The following is a 19147-nucleotide window of genomic DNA, read 5'->3' as shown; positions in this document are numbered from 1 at the left end:
AACAAAAGACTAGCAAGATGTCACCAACCAAAATCTTCTCTCTAAAGGTATAGTTTCAGTAAGAAGATTTTGACTGAGGCGGAGCAATATTAGAGTCTTGTAGTTGTTGATGCCTTCATGTATCCTGCCTATGAATTGATTATGAGTCATGACCTAGAATAAGGTAGTGTAACTTAGACAAAGTTGTGATTTGGAATGCAATACCACCATCAAGGTTGTTGAGTGGCAAAGACAGCCAAGTGAGGTTACTGATCCTAGCTATGGTATCGAGCAAAGGCCCACTGAGTGCATTTTCCCCTAGATCTAGTGCTTGCAATAAGGTCAATGAGCCCAAGGTTCTTGGTATAGTGTTAGTCAAGTTGTTTTGTTATAAGTACAAGGATCGAAGGCTTTCGCAAGGTCCAATCTCAATGGGAATGCTTCCAATTATGCGATTTCCAAAAGCAAAAAAAAAAAGCCAAGCTCTTGAATACTATGATATCCAGCAATAAGGTGCCATTAAGATGAATCATTTGAAGCTGTAGTGTCACAAGGTTGGTGGAGTTGTACAGGGAGGTGGGAATGGGGCCATTTAGAGATTTCAAGAAGAGCCTTAGATTGGTGAGAAGTTTCACGTTCCCAATTTCTAAGGAGATATAGCCTTCTAGCTTGTTTTGATCAAGGTAGAGGGCAGAGAGACTGTAGCAATTTCTAAGTGGGGGGAATGGTGGTTGTTAGATTGTTGTCATTCATAAGTAGATCTATAAGGTTAGTGAGCTTTCCCAACTCTAGGGGTATGGGAGTGCTAAGATCATTACGAGAGAGGAGAATGTGAGGGAAAAAGGATGAAAGGACCAAATGTATGAGAGATCATAGCAAAACAACACAGAATGAAATGGGTGAGTGAGTGTATATATGATGGTGAGTGAAAATATGTACAAGAGGTCCTCTAATGTGAGGACACTCTGAGTAGAAGACCAATGCAGAAGCAGAGATGATGTCAGAGTTGAAGCACAGTCAATGAACGAAGGCTCGCATTGATGTGAGGCAAAGGCACTCCGTGAGGTGGTCGGTGTTGAAGGCTCGATGCAGAGGAATTTCAAGGTGGTAGTGGGCAGAGGAAGATGAAGTGATGATACAGATGCGGATGCAAACTCTAGTGATAAGGGTGCTAAACTCTAGTGATAAGGGTGTTGTGGTACCTAAAAAGAGTAGAGAGGGCTGCCATCCCGAGTGGTGCAAGCTTTGGTGACAAGGGTGCTACAATACCTGAGGGGTGGTAAGGAGTAGAGATGGCTACTGTCCCGATGATGTGAGATGGCTGATATCCCGAGAGGTAAGCTGTTTAAGAAAAATGATGATATATTGTAGAAGAGAGTGGGATGTTGTCCCAAGATGTGTACTGATGCTAAAACGCTGATGTGTTGTACAACAGCATAGAGTGGGTTGTCGTTCCAAAAGAGTGAACTGAAGATAAAATGCTAATGTGCTGAAGTGTAGCAGAGAGGGCTGTTGTCCCATGAGCTAATGTAAAACAATGGTATAGAGAGGGATGTTGTCCCATGAACTGATATGAAATGATGGTATGCTCTATGTAGCAGAGAGGGCTACTATCCCATGAGATGATGTGAAACACTGGTGTGCTAGAGCTGATAGTAGCCGATGATGATGAAGCAGATGATATGTAGGCACCGGGGCAACATAGCGGGCAACATAGCAACAGATAACCACATGGTACCTGATATGGTCAATGGAGCGGTACAATGTGATGAATGATGAGGATATCCTATATATAGTAAGTGGGGCTGTTGTGGTCAGCTAGAGGCCAGGGGCTGTTGGCCACAATAAGACCCACAAAAGAAATAATAAAACCTAAAAATTCCAAAAAACTTTCCTTTTTAGGGCTAGATAAATACCATTTTCACACAGAGAAGAGTGTCAAGGCTGGTATAGTTTGTGAGTGTAGTTGGGATATGGCCGATGAGCTTGTTACGAGCTAGGAAGAGAGATTGAAGGCTTGTGAATGAGCTAAACTCATATGGTATGGGGCCTGTAAAATAGTTGCAATATACAAAAAGATAAACTAAGCTACAGCAGTTTACAAGGCTTGATAGTTCTCTGCCACTAAGACTGTTTGGGCCCAAGAGAAGGTATTTTAAGGTTGGAATTATGTAAAGGTCAAGAGGAACATGCCCTATTAGAGCATTGCTATCAAGACATAATGCTTGTATGGTTGTAGAGTTGCCAAGAGCTTTGGGGATAGACCTAGTCAATTGATTCTGAGAGAGATCTATGAGCGAAATCTGAGGCACTGTGACATGAAGTGGATTGATCGTAGTAAAACAACCTTATCCTTAACTAAACTGCACTTAGAAATACTTAAGAGATAGAGAATGGTTTTAATGCAATGCAATGCAGCTATATTAAATGCAATGGTTACACCTGCAATGCAACTATATTAAATGAAATGGTTACAACTGAGATCTAAAAAGATCTATCATGATGATGATGCTAACTTTGACTGAATGGTTCTGAATGCTGACTTAAAATGTTATATTGTTGAATGTTGAATGAAGAATTGAATGTTATGACTGCTTCTTCTCTTAGTGGGCTCTATGGCTAGATACTGAAGAGAAAGAGAGGATGGTGACTATGAATGATTCCCCTGCTTCTTAGGCTAGAAACGTTGAGAAGAAGGAGATGATTGGAATGAATGATGTGTTTTCTTTACAATTCCCAAAAGCCTCTTTCTATTCTATTAGATGGTTCTACAATCCCTGACATGCTGTGATGCATGCCCTAAATGCTTTTAATGCCTTATGTACTGTTATAGATGTTGTAGAAGCCCCACACACAATGCTGCACATGCTACAAATATTGTGATCTATGCTTGGGTACATGATTTAATTATTGTAAATGCTTGGCTAGGCTATGGTACATGCTGGAGATGCTCTTTATTCTTGAATGCCATGCTTAATGCTCATGAGTGTTACAAGACACTAAGAAAACATAAATGAGCAAGCCCTAAACTCGAGTGACTGCAAAAACTATACAGTGCTCTACGTGATATGGTCTAGACCTCGATGTCAATGTCGTGTTGGAGATATGGTGTTTTGGTTATGGTGGTTATGATGTCCCTAGTCAATGACCTCCACTAGGACAAGATCAGCTAAGGGTCAATAGTGGTCAGTTCGTGTCAGCTAAGTGTCACGATAAGTCAGCTGAAAGTGTAGAAGGGTAGAAATAAGACTTTTGGGCCATTTAGGGTCAAATCTAATAGCCAGAAGTCTATGAGAGTCAGACAGAGTTTTGTGAGCTGGAGGATGTCAAATAGAGTTTTGTGAGCTAGAGGATGTCAAACAGGGTCAGTTGGAGATCAACTGATGTTAGATAAGGGACTGAAAGATAAAAATAGATTATTACTGAAAGAAACATACAAATCCATAATTACTGCGAAAAGAAATGTTCAAACCAATCTTCCTCGTTGTTGAAAGGGTAACTCGCTCTGATACCATGTTGACAGATATGAGAAAGAGCAAGAGAGAAAGAGAGGTACACAAGACATCACTCCCAAAGTAGTGTGTATTATTGATAGTGTAGAGGTATATATATGTGTGAGATCTATGTCAAGCTAGGATGAACTATATATAGTCCAACAGAGATAATATTGATAATGACAGCATGCATGGTTTTACTTCTTATATTAGGAGTGACGATGATGTGTCACATGAACATGAGGGCGTGCATTATGAATCCCTCTAAAATAGCTGTTGGACTAAAGATAGGCCCTATTTTTTTGCCTTGATGTGGCAATGGAGAGCTCCGTTTGTGTTATGGAAGGCTCACTATTGGCAGCACTATTGGTAGACTCATTACTTGCTAAAGTGCCACTTTTAGCATCTTCATGAACTCTTTAACTATTTTTCGCTTCTTGTCATAATTTTGTTAAATTTAAAAGAGGATGTCAAGTCTTTACCTAAATTTCCTTTTTCCAAAAAAAGGAAAAATATCCACTATTGTGATGAATGTTCATTCTCAAGTCATTCGTTAGGTTGAACTCCTAACAGGTAAGAGGTGTGCTTTGTTGGATTTAAGGATGTCACCATTGCGATGAACATTTATCCTCAACTCCTCCTTTAAGTTAACCTCCTTAAAAGCACGAGGTGTGGATTATTAGATTTAGGGATGTCACCAAACTATCATGATTGGAAGCCAACACCCTAACATATGTTTTAGCCATGTCTTTGTTTCTACCAAATCTTTATTGATAGGCATACCAATTTTGTTGGCATCTATCCCCAATATCTGTGACTCTTATCAATGACCGTTGTTGTTGAACACTCTCCTACTCTAAGTTTTTATGCTTGAAGTTAGTTCTCATATAGAAATTTTTGTTGGGTTAGTTATCTCTAATCATATGAGTGTTAGGGACCCTCCTACCCCTTTTTAAAATCAAGGGTTGGACTCATCTTCAACATGTAGAGAGTGTAATTTATGCCCTCTACCTTAGTTTTCTCATCGATTTGTGGTGGGTTTGGTTTATTGGAAACCATTTCTCAAAAAAATTGTTTGTTAATAAAACGTGCAAAGAAGTTGTGTTTAGAACCTAATGTTGTTATACCATATGTAAGTAAATCTATAATAATGGCGTAAACACAAAACCCTCACAAAATCAAAGATCAGTTTTTTAACATAGGTTAAGCACCATAGAAGACAAAGAAAACAAGTGAAGAAGTGTATGTAAAAGCTAACATGATGGTTGTGATTAGAGAGATAAAATGATGGTTGTGTTTAGAGGGGGAGAGAGAGAGAGAGAGACGGGGAGCACGGGTGGGTTATTTCTCGGCAGTGAAATCAATAATCAACGAAATGACCTTACTTGAATATTTATTTATTCGTCGCCTATACACTACTTTACAAAAAAGAAAACCCTGGATTACTGCATTGTATGCCATCCTAGAGACAGAACTCAACACTTCTCTGTTGTGGGCAGGCCTACACATCAAAACTTGTGCAAGGTGAACTCTAAAAGGGTTTATCCCCCCCAAAAAAAAGAATGGTTCTCCCTTCCCATATTGCACCACAAGAAGCTCCTAATAACTGTGCTCAGTGTCCAGCCCCTAATTCCTTCGTTAACTAACAGCTTAGAGCTAAGCATTCCTGTTGCAGGCTGTTGCCGGTGTTTTTAGTTGGACTTGTACTCTGGGTATGATGCTGTTGCACATGATCTTGTAGCCAAGGGTGAGCCAGCTGCTGCAGGTCCCTGAGTCTCATCCGTCTGTAGGGGTTCCGCTGCAGCATTCCCTTGATAAGCTCCTTGGCTGGGGCTGAGATGGACGGCCAGGGCTCCCTCTTCAGATCCAGCCTCCCTCGCTTCACGGCCTCGAAGATGTCCGCGGTGGTATCCCCGTCGAAGGGCGGATAGCCGCAGAGCAACATGTGGAGTAGCACGCCCAAGCTCCACACGCCCACCTTCTGGTCGTGGGTGCCGGTGAGCAGGATCTCGGGAGCGAGGTAGCATGGCGTGCCCTCCACGTCGTCGAAGACTCGACGGTGGGAGAAGTCAGCAGAGGCGCCGAAGTCCGCGAGCTTGAGGTGGGAGTAACTTCTTCCTCGATAAGTAGTAAGCAGAGGGACCCCTCTCCGTGAGGGACTTTGTATTTCTCAAAACCACCCAAAAATCCAAGTGGCTTTCCCCTAAATCTAACCCTCTTCCTCATCCATCACTACCCCGATGATGCAATTCTCTCATCTTCGAAGCCCCAAAACCACCTTTGTTTTACTCCTCTGCTTTGCTTCACCTCTCTTCTTGCGTCGGGCGCACAAAACTCATCCTTGACTACTTTTTCGTAGCTGCGCAATTTGGCCACCTAACGGTCTTTATTGAAGCTTTAGTATATAAACCTTTCAAGGCTTTAAAACCTTAAAGCTTTTAAGCTTTTCTAAAGGCTTTCAATGCCCTCGACCCCCGACTCAGTTTTTGTAAATTTTCCCTTTCTCAGAAATTTTTGAGAAATTCCAAATTGCTTTTAGCTTTCCAAAAATACTTCTTTTTGCCTAAAATTCCCTTTTTAGCCTAAAAATTACACAAAAATAACCATTAAAATTTCCCCATAGCTTTTACGACAAAGCGACCATGTTATCGACCACTTATGCATGCTCTCGGGATTAAATCAAGGTAACATTATTTATTATTTCTTTTCGAGACTAACATATTTGCAAATTTCTTTTCGTCATAATATTTAGTACACAATCACAAAATGACTCTTCCATCCCCTCACAATCCACATCAACCATCCGAACATCTACAAATCATGGTAGAATGTATGCGACTCACTTATATATCCACACGCAACGCACACTTGCTTGAGGCATTGCTAAACATCTTTAATGAACAAACCTGAAGACGAATGGTCAAAGATCTCAACGAACGATCATGATGCATGTTTTGTCGTGATCCCCATTAGCAACACTCAATATTTCCTCCCAATATTTAGTTTTGTCAACTCATGGAGCAACACGAAATCATATTCGGGTAGAGAATCAAAGACGACATCGCCATAGCCCAAAGATCTCAACGAACGATCATGATGCATGTTTTGTCGTGATCCCCATTAGCAACACTCAATATTTCCTCCCAATATTTAGTTTTGTCAACTCATGGAGCAACACGAAATCATATTCGAATAGAGAATCAAAGACGACATCGCCATAGCCCATGAACACTTTTTATCTCACTTACATTTCCTTCAATCATCACACTTTTTATCTCACGCCTGAAAAGATATTTATCACGATGCATACACATGTCTTTCGAGGATTATAGAATCACACTTTTATTTTGTAGCACATCAACCACACTTGGAGATGACAACTCTTTTACTCCAATTTTCTATTCACATATCATTATAGCATTAAACTAATTCATAATACTTAGACATCCCTTTCTTGAATATATTTTTGAATTATCAACCTTTTTCGTCAAAACGTTAGACAATAATAACAAGCAAAGGTAATATTTATCGTAGATATTTAATCAAGTATGAAGGCCACCCCATCGAAGATTCTCGATGGCTACCAGGTCATACCCTCGCCACCTATCCATTGTGATTGCATCTTATGTTCATACTAGCTCATGATAATTATTTATCATTTTATGAGCAATTGAGAACAATTACTTGTTACCCCTGAGGCATGTTATAGGGAGTTAATTCATGGAATATATATTCTCACATTTATCATTATTTATAAATTGGAGTTAATCTATGAAATATGTATTCTCACGTTTTTCATTTTTATAAATTCTCTTGGGATGCCTTTCTAAATCTACGACGATCGTAGTTTACTTGACGCATACGTAGGTGAATTTGTACATGTGTACATTGTCTTGTTTTTATAAGTGCTATTATTTTGCTTTGGGATATTTTATTTTGGATGCGCCTTTTATTTTGGATGCGCATTTTTTATCAAGCTATGTGCAATGGTACAATGTCTACCAGGATTAATGTATTTAATTAGCTGTGTGCACTGGTATGATATAATAAAAAATAATGTGCTTAATAGGCTTTGTGCAGTGATGACTAATATTATTTTGGATGAACGTAATGATTGAGTGACTGATTATGTGTTAATTGTGGAACATGTGTTGGGCCACTATGAGATATTTTGGAAGACATGTGAACACCTTTTATGGTTTCATATTTTGTTATCAATATTTTTGTAAGGCTAAGGCCTCATACCTTTGTACATACCAAATAGTATTTTATGCCCAAGACTTTATATCATTGCTTGCTATATTTTTGTAGAGCTGGCATGCTCATAAACTCAAAAGCACTTGTGCTTCCAATAGGCCTAAAATTATACAAAAATAACCAACAAAAGTTCTAAAAGTTTCCCATACCTCTTGCGACAAATTGGCCATGTTATAGACCACTTACACATGTTGGGTTAAATTCAAGTAATTATTTTTCATTATTTCTTTTTAAGCCTTACATATTTGTAACTTTATTTTTGCCAAAATATTTAGTACATAATCACAATGACTCTTCCATCGCCTCACAATCTATGACAACCATCTGAACTTCTACAACTCATGGCAGAATGTATGTGACTCGCTTATATATCCGCATGCAATGCACACTTATTCAAGGTATTGTTACACATATTTAATGACAAACCTGAAGACAAATGGTCAAAGATCTGGACGAACGATCATGAAGCATGTTTTGTCATAATCGCCATTGGAAACACTCACATATTTCCTCCTAATATTCAATTTTGTCAAGTATAGCCCATGAACCCTTTTTTTCTCACTTACATTTCCTTCAATCTCACTTACACCCCCACCCCCTAAAAAGATATTTATCACGATGCATACACATGTCTTTCAAAGATTATAGAATCACACTTTATTTTGTAGCACATCAACCACACATTTGAGATGACAACTCTTTTACTCCAATTTTCTTCACATATCATTATAGCATCAAACTAATTCATAATACTTATACATTCTTTTCTTGAATACATTTTTGAATTATTAACCTTTTTTTTAAGAACTTTCAACAAGCAAAGGTAATATTTACCATTAGATATTTAATCAAGTATAAAGGCCACCCCATCAAAGATTCTTAATGGCTACCTGATCATGCCCTCGCCACCTATCCATCCTTGATTCCATCTTATGTTCATACTAGCCCATGATGATTAGTTACACTACTACAAGATGACTCATTTTTGACACTTGGTATTTGACGGTTTACACGCCATCGATATGTGCATCGATATAAACATCAAAATGAGCATCGAAATGAATGTCGAAATAAGCGTTGAAATAGGTATCGAAATTTTAAATTTTCTTATTTTTAATTTCTTAAAATTTGATTGTGCAAAAAAAGAAAACATTGACAAAAACTAAGTATTTCTTAGTAAATAACATTGAGATAAAGTGTTATAGCTCATCATCGACTCTCTCATCCTCAGCTAGATCCATGGCTCCATATACATCTATTTCTAGAAATACCTGTCCATCTGCATCTTCATCAATACGTGTAGCCTCTGAATCATCCTCTTCTATTTCAAGCATTAGAGGTGGTTGTGTTGAAAGTTGTTCTTCGTTCTCTTCTTCGAATTCTGGATTAGTTATTGTGTTTGCTTCTGGTTCAAGTGCTAGTAATTGTTGAATTACTATACCTTCATTTGATCCTTCTTCTAGTTGTTCAACTCGATCAATATCTATTTCTTGTACTTCTTGAGTGGGTTCCTCAACCTCTACTTCATCTGAAATTTCCATATCTTCAAATATTGTTTACTTTGTGGATCGATTTGCATTACAAACAACCATGTATGATCTCTCGGGTCCACCTTGAAGACAACCTACTGACAATGCTCTGGTAGCACAAATGTGTCCCTTTGGTTTGTCCATATCTTTGTGGAGTCTACTTGAATAAATCCGCTCTTATCTCTGTGCATGGTTGCTTGTGGTCCTTAAGTCACTACCTTGAACCACTTTACATCAAAAATGAACATAGAAAACTTTCTGAACCCAGTTCCTTGATAACGTGTTGTATCGTTCCACAATAATCAAGCATGCCAACTTCACAACTTAGATCACTTGCACTAGAACGACTTTCTTGCATGAAATTTGTGTTGACACTGCAATCAAATGTTGTTCTCTTCTTATCTATTTGCTCCACTCAAAAGAGACGACCGCATGACCAAAGTGCACCAATTTGTGATATTGCAAGCAAAAGAAGATCATGAAATTGTATCAAGAACAAAAACTTATATACAAGACTATGTCTTACGGTTTCTTGTGTACATATAAAAACTCACTTACATGGTAATCACAACCATATGCAAGCTCCTCCTCCTCCTCGTCGCTTATAACGTCACCACTGTATTTTTCTTGTTGCATGATTTGCTGAAGACATCTACTAGAACGAAATTCTGGAAGTTGAGAAAATGAATCTGGTTATGGCAATGCTCTAGTTGTTCGACTCTTTCTAAAATTCAAACGATCTCGGTCTCTTTCCTTCTTTGCGACCCTATATCTCTCGATCCATTTCTGCATAGCACTTAAGTTGAGGATGCAAAATTTATTAATCTTCTTTCGCAATGCCATATCCATTGTTCTCTAAAGCCCTTGTCCCCTTGAGGATCTTCCCCAACAAGCTGATCATCCTCTTCTTGTGTCCACAATTGTGGCATATCAGGGTTTGATGTACTAAGAAATTATGTTATGTATACAAGAGATTCAAGCCATCCCACTGAACAAAACCTTTCAATGTCTTCATAAATCTCTTGAGGAAAAACATCCATCGACTATGAACAACACCTCCTATAGCAGCCTTGTTAACCACATGAACAAGTAGGTACAATTGAATGGTCAAGAAACTTGTTGGAAAGAATTTCTTCGCCATTGTAAATGCTTCAATGGAGTTTAGACGAGTTGCTTCCAACGTATTTCTTATAATCTCCTTCTTTGATATCCATCGTACCACTGCACTAATCTTGTATATTGTCGCTCTTATGTCTTCACCAAGGCAATCCTTAATGGCTATTGGCAGCATAAACTATAAGATTTGTGCCAGTCATGAGACTTCAAGCCACTAAGAGATCGGTGAGAAGTTTCACATTCCCAATTTCTAAGGAGATATAGCCTTCTAGCTTGTTTTGATCAAGGTAGAGGGCAGAGAGACTGCATCAATTTCTAAGTGGGGGGAATGGTGGTTGTTAGATTGTTGTCATTCATAAGTAGATCTATAAGGTTAGTGAACTTTCCCAACTCTGGGGGTATGGGATTGCTAAGATCATTACGAGAGAGGAGAATGTGAGGGAAAAAGGACGAAAGGACCAAATGTATGAGAGATCATAGCAAAACAACACAGCATGAAATGGGTGAGTGAGTGTATATATGATGGTGAGTGAAAATATGTACAAGAGGTCCTCTAATGTGAGGAGACTCTGAGTAGAAGACCATTGCAGAAGCAGAGATGATGTCAGAGTTGAAGCACGGTCAATGAACGAAGGCTCGCATTGATGTGAGGCAAAGGCACTCCGTGAGATGGTCGGCGTCGAAGGCTCGCATCGGTGGATGTAGAGGAATTTCAAGGTGGTAGTGGGCAGAGGAAGATGAAGTGAGGATGATATAGATGTTGATGCAAACTCTAGTGATAAGGGTGCTAAACTCTAGTGATAAGGTGTTCTGGTACCTAAAAAGAGCAGAGAGGGCTGCCATCCCGAGTGGTGCAAGCTTTGGTGACAAGGGTGCTACAATACCTGAGGGGTGGTATGTGAGATGGTGAGCAGAGATGGTTGCTATCCCGAGAGGTAAACTGTTTAAGAAAAATGATGATATGTTGTAGAAGAGAGTGGGATGTTGTCCCAAGATGTGTACTGATGCTAAAACGTTTATGTGTTGTACAACAGCATAGAGTGGGTTGTTGTTCCAAAAGAGTGAACTGAAGATAAAATGCTAATGTGCTGAAGTGTAGCTATATAGGATATCCTCATCATTCATCACATTGTACCGCTCCATTGACCATATCAGGTACCATGTGATTATCTGTTGCTATGTTGTCGGTGCCTACATATCATCTGCTTCATCATCATCGGCTACTATCAGCTCTAGCACACCAGTGTTTCACATCATCTCATGGGATAGTAGCCCTCTCTGCTACATAGAGCATACTATCATTTCATATCAGTTCATGGGACAAGATCCCTCTGCCTACATATCATCTGCTTCATCATCATCGGCTACTATCAGCTCTAGCACACCAGTGTTTCACATCATCTCATGGGATAGTAGCCCTCTCTGCTACATAGAGCATACCATCATTTCATATCAGTTCATGGGACAACATCTTATGGGATAGTAGCCCTCTCTGCTACATAGAGCATGGGACAACATCTCATGGGATAGTAGCCCTCTCATGGGATAGTAGCCCTCTCTGCTACATAGAGCATACCATCATTTCATATCAGTTCATGGGACAACATCTCATGGGATAGTAGCCCTCTCTGCTACATAGAGCATACCATCATTTCATATCAGTTCATGGGACAACATCCCTCTCTACTACATAGAGCATACTATTTTTTTACATTAGCTCATGGGACAACAGCCCTCTCTGCTACACTTCAGCACATTAGCATTTTATCTTCAGTTCACTCTTTTGGAACAACAACCCACTCTATGCTATTGTACAACACATCAGCGTTTTAGCATCAGTACACATCTTGGGACAACATCCCACTCTCTTCTACAACATATCATCATTTTTCTTAAACAGTTTACCTCTCGGGATAGCAGCCATCTCTGCTCACCATCTCACATCATCGGGACAGTAGCCATCTCTGCTCCTTACCACCCCTTAGGTATTATAGCACCCTTGTCACCAAAGCTTGCACCACTCGAGATGGCAGCCCTCTCTACTCTTTTTAGGTACCACAAACCCCTTATCACTAGAGTTTAGCACCCTTATCACTAGAGGTTGCATCAACATCTGTATCTCATCACTTCATCTTCCTCTGCCCACTACCACCTTGAAATTCCTCTGCATCCACTGACGCGAGCCTTTGACACTGACCACCTCATGGAGTGCCTTTGCCTCACATCAATGCGAGCCTTCATTCATTGACTGTGCTTGAACTCTGACATCATCTCTGCTTCCGCATTGGTCTTCTACTCAGAGTCTCCTCACATTAGAGGACCTCTTGTACATATTTTCACTCACCATCATATATACACTCACTCACCCATTTCATACTGTAAGTCAATATTAGATAAAGTGGGAAAAATCCCATTCCCATGAAAAAAGTGGGGGTATGGTAAACTCATCCAAAAGTTTGTCAAAACATATTCATGTGACATATCATTGGGAAGAGCTTGAAAAGTAGAATCTAGATCTGCTTTGTTCGACAAATTTAGAGTTTGCATGTTCAAGTTATGGCCAAAATAAAATTTTTAAATACATTCCCATTTTGATGGATTTTTCCCATTTTATCTAATATTGACTTCTGTGTTGTTTTGCTATGATCTCTCATACATTTGGTCCTTCATCCTTTTTCTGTCACATTCTCCTCTCTCGTAATGATCTTAGCAATCCCATACCCCCAGAGTTGGGAAAGCTCACTAACCTTATAGATCTACTTATGAATGACAACAATCTAACAACCACCATTCCCCCCACTTAGAAATTGTTGCAGTCTCTCTGCCCTCTACCTTGATCAAAACAAGCTAGAAGGCTATATCTCCTTAGAAATTGGGAACGTGAAACTTCTCACCGATCTAAGGCTCTTCTTGAACTCTCTAAATGGCCCCATTCCCACCTCCCTGTACAACTCCACCAACCTTGTGACACTACAGCTTCAAGTGAATCAGCTTAATGGCACCTTATTGCTGGATATCATAGTATTCAAGAGCTTGGCTTATTTTTTTTTCTTTTGGAAACCGCATAATTGGAAGCAGTCCCATTGAGATTGGAGCTTGCGAAAGCCTCCGATCCTTGTACTTATAACAAAACAACTTGACTAGCACTATACCAAGCACCTTGGGCTCATTGACCTTATTGTTGCAAGCACTAGATCTAGGGGCAAATGCACTCAATGGGCCTTTGCTCGATACCATAGCTAGGATCAGTAACCTCACTTGGCTGTCTTTGCCACTCAACAACCTTGATGGTGGTATTGCATTCCAAATCACAACTTTGTTAAGTTACAATACCTTATTCTAGGTCATAATCAATTCATAGGCAGGATACATGAAGGCATCAACAACTACAAGGCTCTAATATTGCTCCGCCTCAGCCAAAATCTGCTTACCGAAACTATACCTTTAGAGAGAACATTTTGGTTGGTGACATCTTGCTAGTCTTTTGTTCAATGAAGGACAATACGACAGACCTCTTCATGAAGCTTCTACCTCAGCGGATTCTCTGTCAGCACTCTAGCTCACTAGGATTCGTTCCACATCCACGAGCTAAGAGGGGATGTTAGTAGTTATCTCTTGTCTGTACATATTACTCAGTTGTAGTAGGGAGTGACGGCCATTATTGTGGGTGTGCCTGCCCATGTAGGAGTTTCTTCATTTTTTCCTCATTGTCCATTTTTCCCAGTTTTGCTCCATGAGGGGGTTCTGTAGTCTTTTCCATGGCTGGTTGTAGTAGCTTGCTAGCCAAGAGGGCCTATTTTTTTGCTAGCTGACCAGACCTGGTCAATGTCACGTGCACACCTAGTTGGTGTATAGGTGACATGGCATTCTAGGCATTCAAGCATTAATCCAACATTTACCAAGTAGTTAAATTAATGTTAACAAGCTTAGATCAGAGTAGTTATAGCATGTGCAACATTGTATGGTGCTATTGTTGCAGCACCTACAACAATACACAAGGCATCAACAACATTTAGGACATGCATCACATTAGGTTAGGGCATGGGGAACCAATCAGCCAACAACTATGGGGCATATATGAAGTTGTGAAGATCTAGACATGCATGTAGACACCATAAGCTTGGCTCACCAACATCATTCCATATATGTAGAAAAGCGCATCATTCATTTCAGTTATCTCCTTCTCAACGTTTCGAGCCTAAGGAGCAAGGGAATGAGCAGCATAGTCAGCATACGGTCAACATTCAACATTCAATTCATCTCTTGCGTCCTATATAAAGGAAAACCAACATCCAAAGGGTGGACCTCATCATTGGAGAAAGGAACAGTCAGCTATCATCATCATTCAGCATATCTCTCCCTTCTCAAGAAGGATACTCATTTAGGACATGCATAGATCTATTCATAGATTTCATTGTAACCATCGCATTGAATATAGCTACATTTTATTTGCATTGAAACCATTCTCTTTCTCTTAAGTGTTTGTAAGTGAAGTTTAGTTAAGCCTAAGGTTGTTTTACTACGATCAATCCCTCACATATCACATTGGTGTCAGAGCGTTACAGAGGGTAACCAACCTTAGTTCTTCCCTTAAGTCATTCAGTAAAGTATCATGACAGTTGCCTCCCCTTAGTTAAATCCATTTCTTAAGATCTTGCAGGCCATCCTTAGGGTTTTCCCCTTAAGCATGCATGAGTAACCCGTTCATTTACATTCTTCCATAGCATATAGGGTAGCACATGGCTTGCATCAGCATAGTAGTCATCCTAGCAGTCTAGTAAAGATAGTCAGTCTAAAGTCTCTTGTTTCTGCAAGGCATACATGATTTACCCATGAGTTTTCTAGGGAATAATGACATCCATCATCAAAGGAGTAAATGGAGTTTTGGGCTTCAAATGGCATCAATAGTGGGTTCTCTTCCATATAAGAAGACGGAAGTGGCTCCAACATCGCCTGAGGAGGTTCAGAGGTCCATGTGAAAGGATTCCACAGACAGGTGAGTGTGGTGATTCATGTTTTTCCAAGCAAATTTATCAGCATTTTCCATGTAGTTCCCGTAGTGGAGAAGCATTTGGCTCAAAGGATTCAACTCCTACAGTGGAACTCAATCCCGACAGAAGAGGACAAAAATGGGCAGTGGTTTCAGTGGGGGAGGATCAATAGAGGAGTCAAAGGGTTGTTAGGTGTACCACCTGGCAGTTTAGCCTTTCCAAAAAAAAGAAAAATATCCACTATTGTGATGAATGTTCATTCTCAAGTCATTCTTTAGGTTGAACTCCTAAAAGGTAAGAGGTGTGGTTTGTTGGATTTAAGGATGTCACTATTGTGATGAACATTCATCCTCAACTCCTCCTTTAAGTTAACCTCCTTAAAAGCATGAGGTGTGGATTATTAGATTTAGGGATGTCACCAAACTCTCATGATTGGAAGCCAACACCCTAACATATGTTTTAGCCATGTCTTTGTTTCTACCAAATCTTTATTGGTGATAGGCATACCACTTTTGTTACAATCTATCCCCAATATCTGTGACTCTTATCAATGACCGTTGTTGTTAAGAATTATTGAACACTCTCCTTCTCTAAGTTTTTATGCTTGAAGTTAGTTCTCATATCGAAATTTTTGTTGGGTTAGTTATCTTGTATTGGTTCTACAAAGCATCACAAATTTCTAAAGCAAAGAAAAGGTATTTTGCCATGGTTAGCAAGGTGTTCTCATTAATGCCACTAATGATTGAGAGCGTATATAACACATATGCATGTCTACACTTTCAAGCCTCTAGAATAGTATGGTTTTACATGGCATCATTTGTTTGCATATCTTTTGCTACCAACTTTGGGTTTATCTCTGAAACTACTATCTGTAAAATAGGTCAAAATTTCACATGTGAACATCCCTACTAGTTTCATTCATCCTTGCCTTTAATCATGAGTGTTAGGGACCCTCCTACCCCTTTTTAAAATCAAGGGTTGGACTCATCTTCAACATGTAGAGAGTGTAATTTATGCCCTCTACCTTAGTTTTCTCATCGATTTGTGGTGGGTTTGGTTTATTGGAAACCATTTCTCAAAAAAATTGTTTGTTAATAAAACGTGCAAAAAAGTTGCGTTTAGAACCTAATGTTGTTATACCATATGTAAGTAAATCTATAATAATGGTGTAAACACAAAACCCTCACAAAATGAAAGATCAGTTTTTTAACATAGGTTAAGCACCATAGAAGACAAAGAAAACAAGTGAAGAAGTGTATGTAAAAGCTAACATGATGGTTGTGATTAGAGAGATAAAATGATGGTTGTGTTTAGAGAGGGAGAGAGAGAGAGAGACGGGGAGCACGGGTGGGTTATTTCTCGGCAGTGAAATCAATAATCAACGAAATGACCTTACTTGAATATTTATTTATTCGTCGCCTATACACTACTTTACAAAAAAGAAAACCCTGGATTACTGCATTGTATGCCATCCTAGAGACAGAACTCAACACTTCTCTGTTGTGGGCAGGCCTACACATCAAAACTTGTGCAAGGTGAACTCTAAAAGGGTTTATCCCCCCAAAAAAAAGAATGGTTCTCCCTTCCCATATTGCACCACAAGAAGCTCCTAATAACTGTGCTCAGTGTCCAGCCCCTAATTCCTTCGTTAACTAACAGCTTAGAGCTAAGCATTCCTGTTGCAGGCTGTTGCCGGCGTTTTTAGTTGGACGTGTACTCTGGGTATGATGCTGTTGCACATGATCTTGTAGCCAAGGGTGAGCCAGCTGCTGCTGCAGGTCCCTGAGTCTCATCCGTCTGTAGGGGTTCCGCTGCAACATTCCCTTGATAAGCTCCTTGGCTGGGGCTGAGATGGACGGCCAGGGCTCCCTCTTCAGATCCAGCCTCCCTCGCTTCACGGCCTCGAAGATGTCCGCGGTGGTATCCCCGTCGAAGGGCGGATAGCCGCACAGCAACATGTGGAGTAGCACGCCCAAGCTCCACACGTCCACCTTCTGGTCGTGGGTGCCGGTGAGCAGGATCTCGGGAGCGAGGTAGCATGGCGTGCCCTCCACGTCGTCGAAGACTCGACGGTGGGAGAAGTCAGCAGAGGCGCCGAAGTCCGCGAGCTTGAGGTGGGAGTAACTTCTTCCTCGATCAGCGAAGAGCACGTTCTCTAGCTTGAGGTCCCTGTGCATGACACCTTGGTCGTGGCAGAAGGACACCCCTCTCACGATGGCCGCGAAAGCCTCAGCTGCCTGGGACTCCGGCAGGCGCCCATTGCTGGTGTTGTCCCTGAGATGCTCGAGCAGGTCTCCTCCCTCGCACAGCTCCATCACCACGTGAACGCACTCCTCGTCCTCGAAGCTCTCTTCCAGCCGAACCACGTTGGGATGACCCTTGAGCCTTTCCAGCGTCGCAACTTCCGTGCGCACATGGCGAAGGGCGCTCCCTGATTTGCGCACGGACTTGCAGGCGTACTGCTGGCCCGTGCGCTTGTGCGTGCACAGCCTCACAATGCCATCCACGCCCTCGCCCAACTGGCGGCCCAGCGCATAGGAGGAGCAGCTGCTGCTGCTGCTGTTACTTTCCATGTACGTACCTAAACTGTGCAAGATGATGAGAGAGAGCGTATGAGAAAGAAGTACACGATTATAGAAGGCAAAGAAAGGTGAAGAATCGCAAAGGATAAGATGGCAGAGACACAGTCGAGGTACTTTATATGTAGACAGACAGCAGTCGGACTTTCGTCGACGAGTCAAGCGGCCCGCATGGGCGACTCGGCGGACCGACAACATCATCCCTCCCTGATCGTCAACGTTCAAAAATTACACACTTTCTCCAAGGCCTTGTAAATTGTAACCAAACTAACAAACCTTCGACTCCAAACAAAAACTCTCGAGAGAAGTGCTTGTAGATTGTAAACAAACTAATAAAGCTTCGACCCCAAACAAAAGTTCAAACACAAACTCTCGAGAAGTAGTAAGCAGAGGGACCCCTCTCCGTGAGGGACTTTGTATTTCTCAAAACCACCCAAAAATCCAAGTGGCTTTCCCCTAAATCTAACCCTCTTCCTCATCCATCACTACCCCGATGATGCAATTCTCTCATCTTCGAAGCCCCAAAACCACCTTTGTTTTACTCCTCTGCTTTGCTTCACCTCTCTTCTTGCGTCGGGCGCACAAAACTCATCCTTGACTACTTTTTCGTAGCTGCGCAATTTGGCCACCTAACGGTCTTTATTGAAGCTTTAGTATATAAACCTTTCAAGGCTTTAAAACCTTAAAGCTTTTAAGCTTTTCTAAAGGCTTTCAATGCCCTCGACCCCCGACTCAGTTTTTGTAAATTTTCCCTTTCTCAGAAATTTTTGAGAAATTCCAAATTGCTTTTAGCTTTCCAAAAATACTTCTTTTTGCCTAAAATTCCCTTTTTAGCCTAAAAATTACACAAAAATAACCATTAAAATTTCCCCATAGCTTTTACGACAAAGCGACCATGTTATCGACCACTTATGCATGCTCCCGGGATTAAATCAAGGTAACATTATTTATTATTTCTTTTCGAGACTAACATATTTGCAAATTTCTTTTCGTCATAATATTTAGTACACAATCACAAAATGACTCTTCCATCCCCTCACAATCCACATCAACCATCCGAACATCTACAACTCATGGTAGAATGTATGCGACTCACTTATATATCCACACGCAACGCACACTTGCTTGAGGCATTGCTAAACATCTTTAATGAACAAACCTGAAGACGAATGGTCAAAGATCTCAACGAACGATCATGATGC

At 40.6% G+C, this 19147-nt stretch overlaps 1 pseudogene; it reads right to left on the bottom strand.

Moving 5' to 3' along the window:
* Positions 1-17018: 17018 nt before the first annotated feature.
* Positions 17019-17939, bottom strand: LOC147633211 (calcium-dependent protein kinase 7 pseudogene; annotated as a pseudogene).
* Between the last annotated feature and the right edge of the window lie 1208 nt (positions 17940-19147).

This window comes from Cibotium barometz, chromosome 12 (genome assembly GCF_041138505.1).
Source record: "Cibotium barometz isolate CiBa-2024 chromosome 12, ASM4113850v1, whole genome shotgun sequence".
NCBI classification, from domain to species: Eukaryota; Viridiplantae; Streptophyta; class Polypodiopsida; order Cyatheales; family Cibotiaceae; genus Cibotium; species Cibotium barometz.
This window is presented reverse-complemented; position numbering and strand designations above follow the sequence as displayed.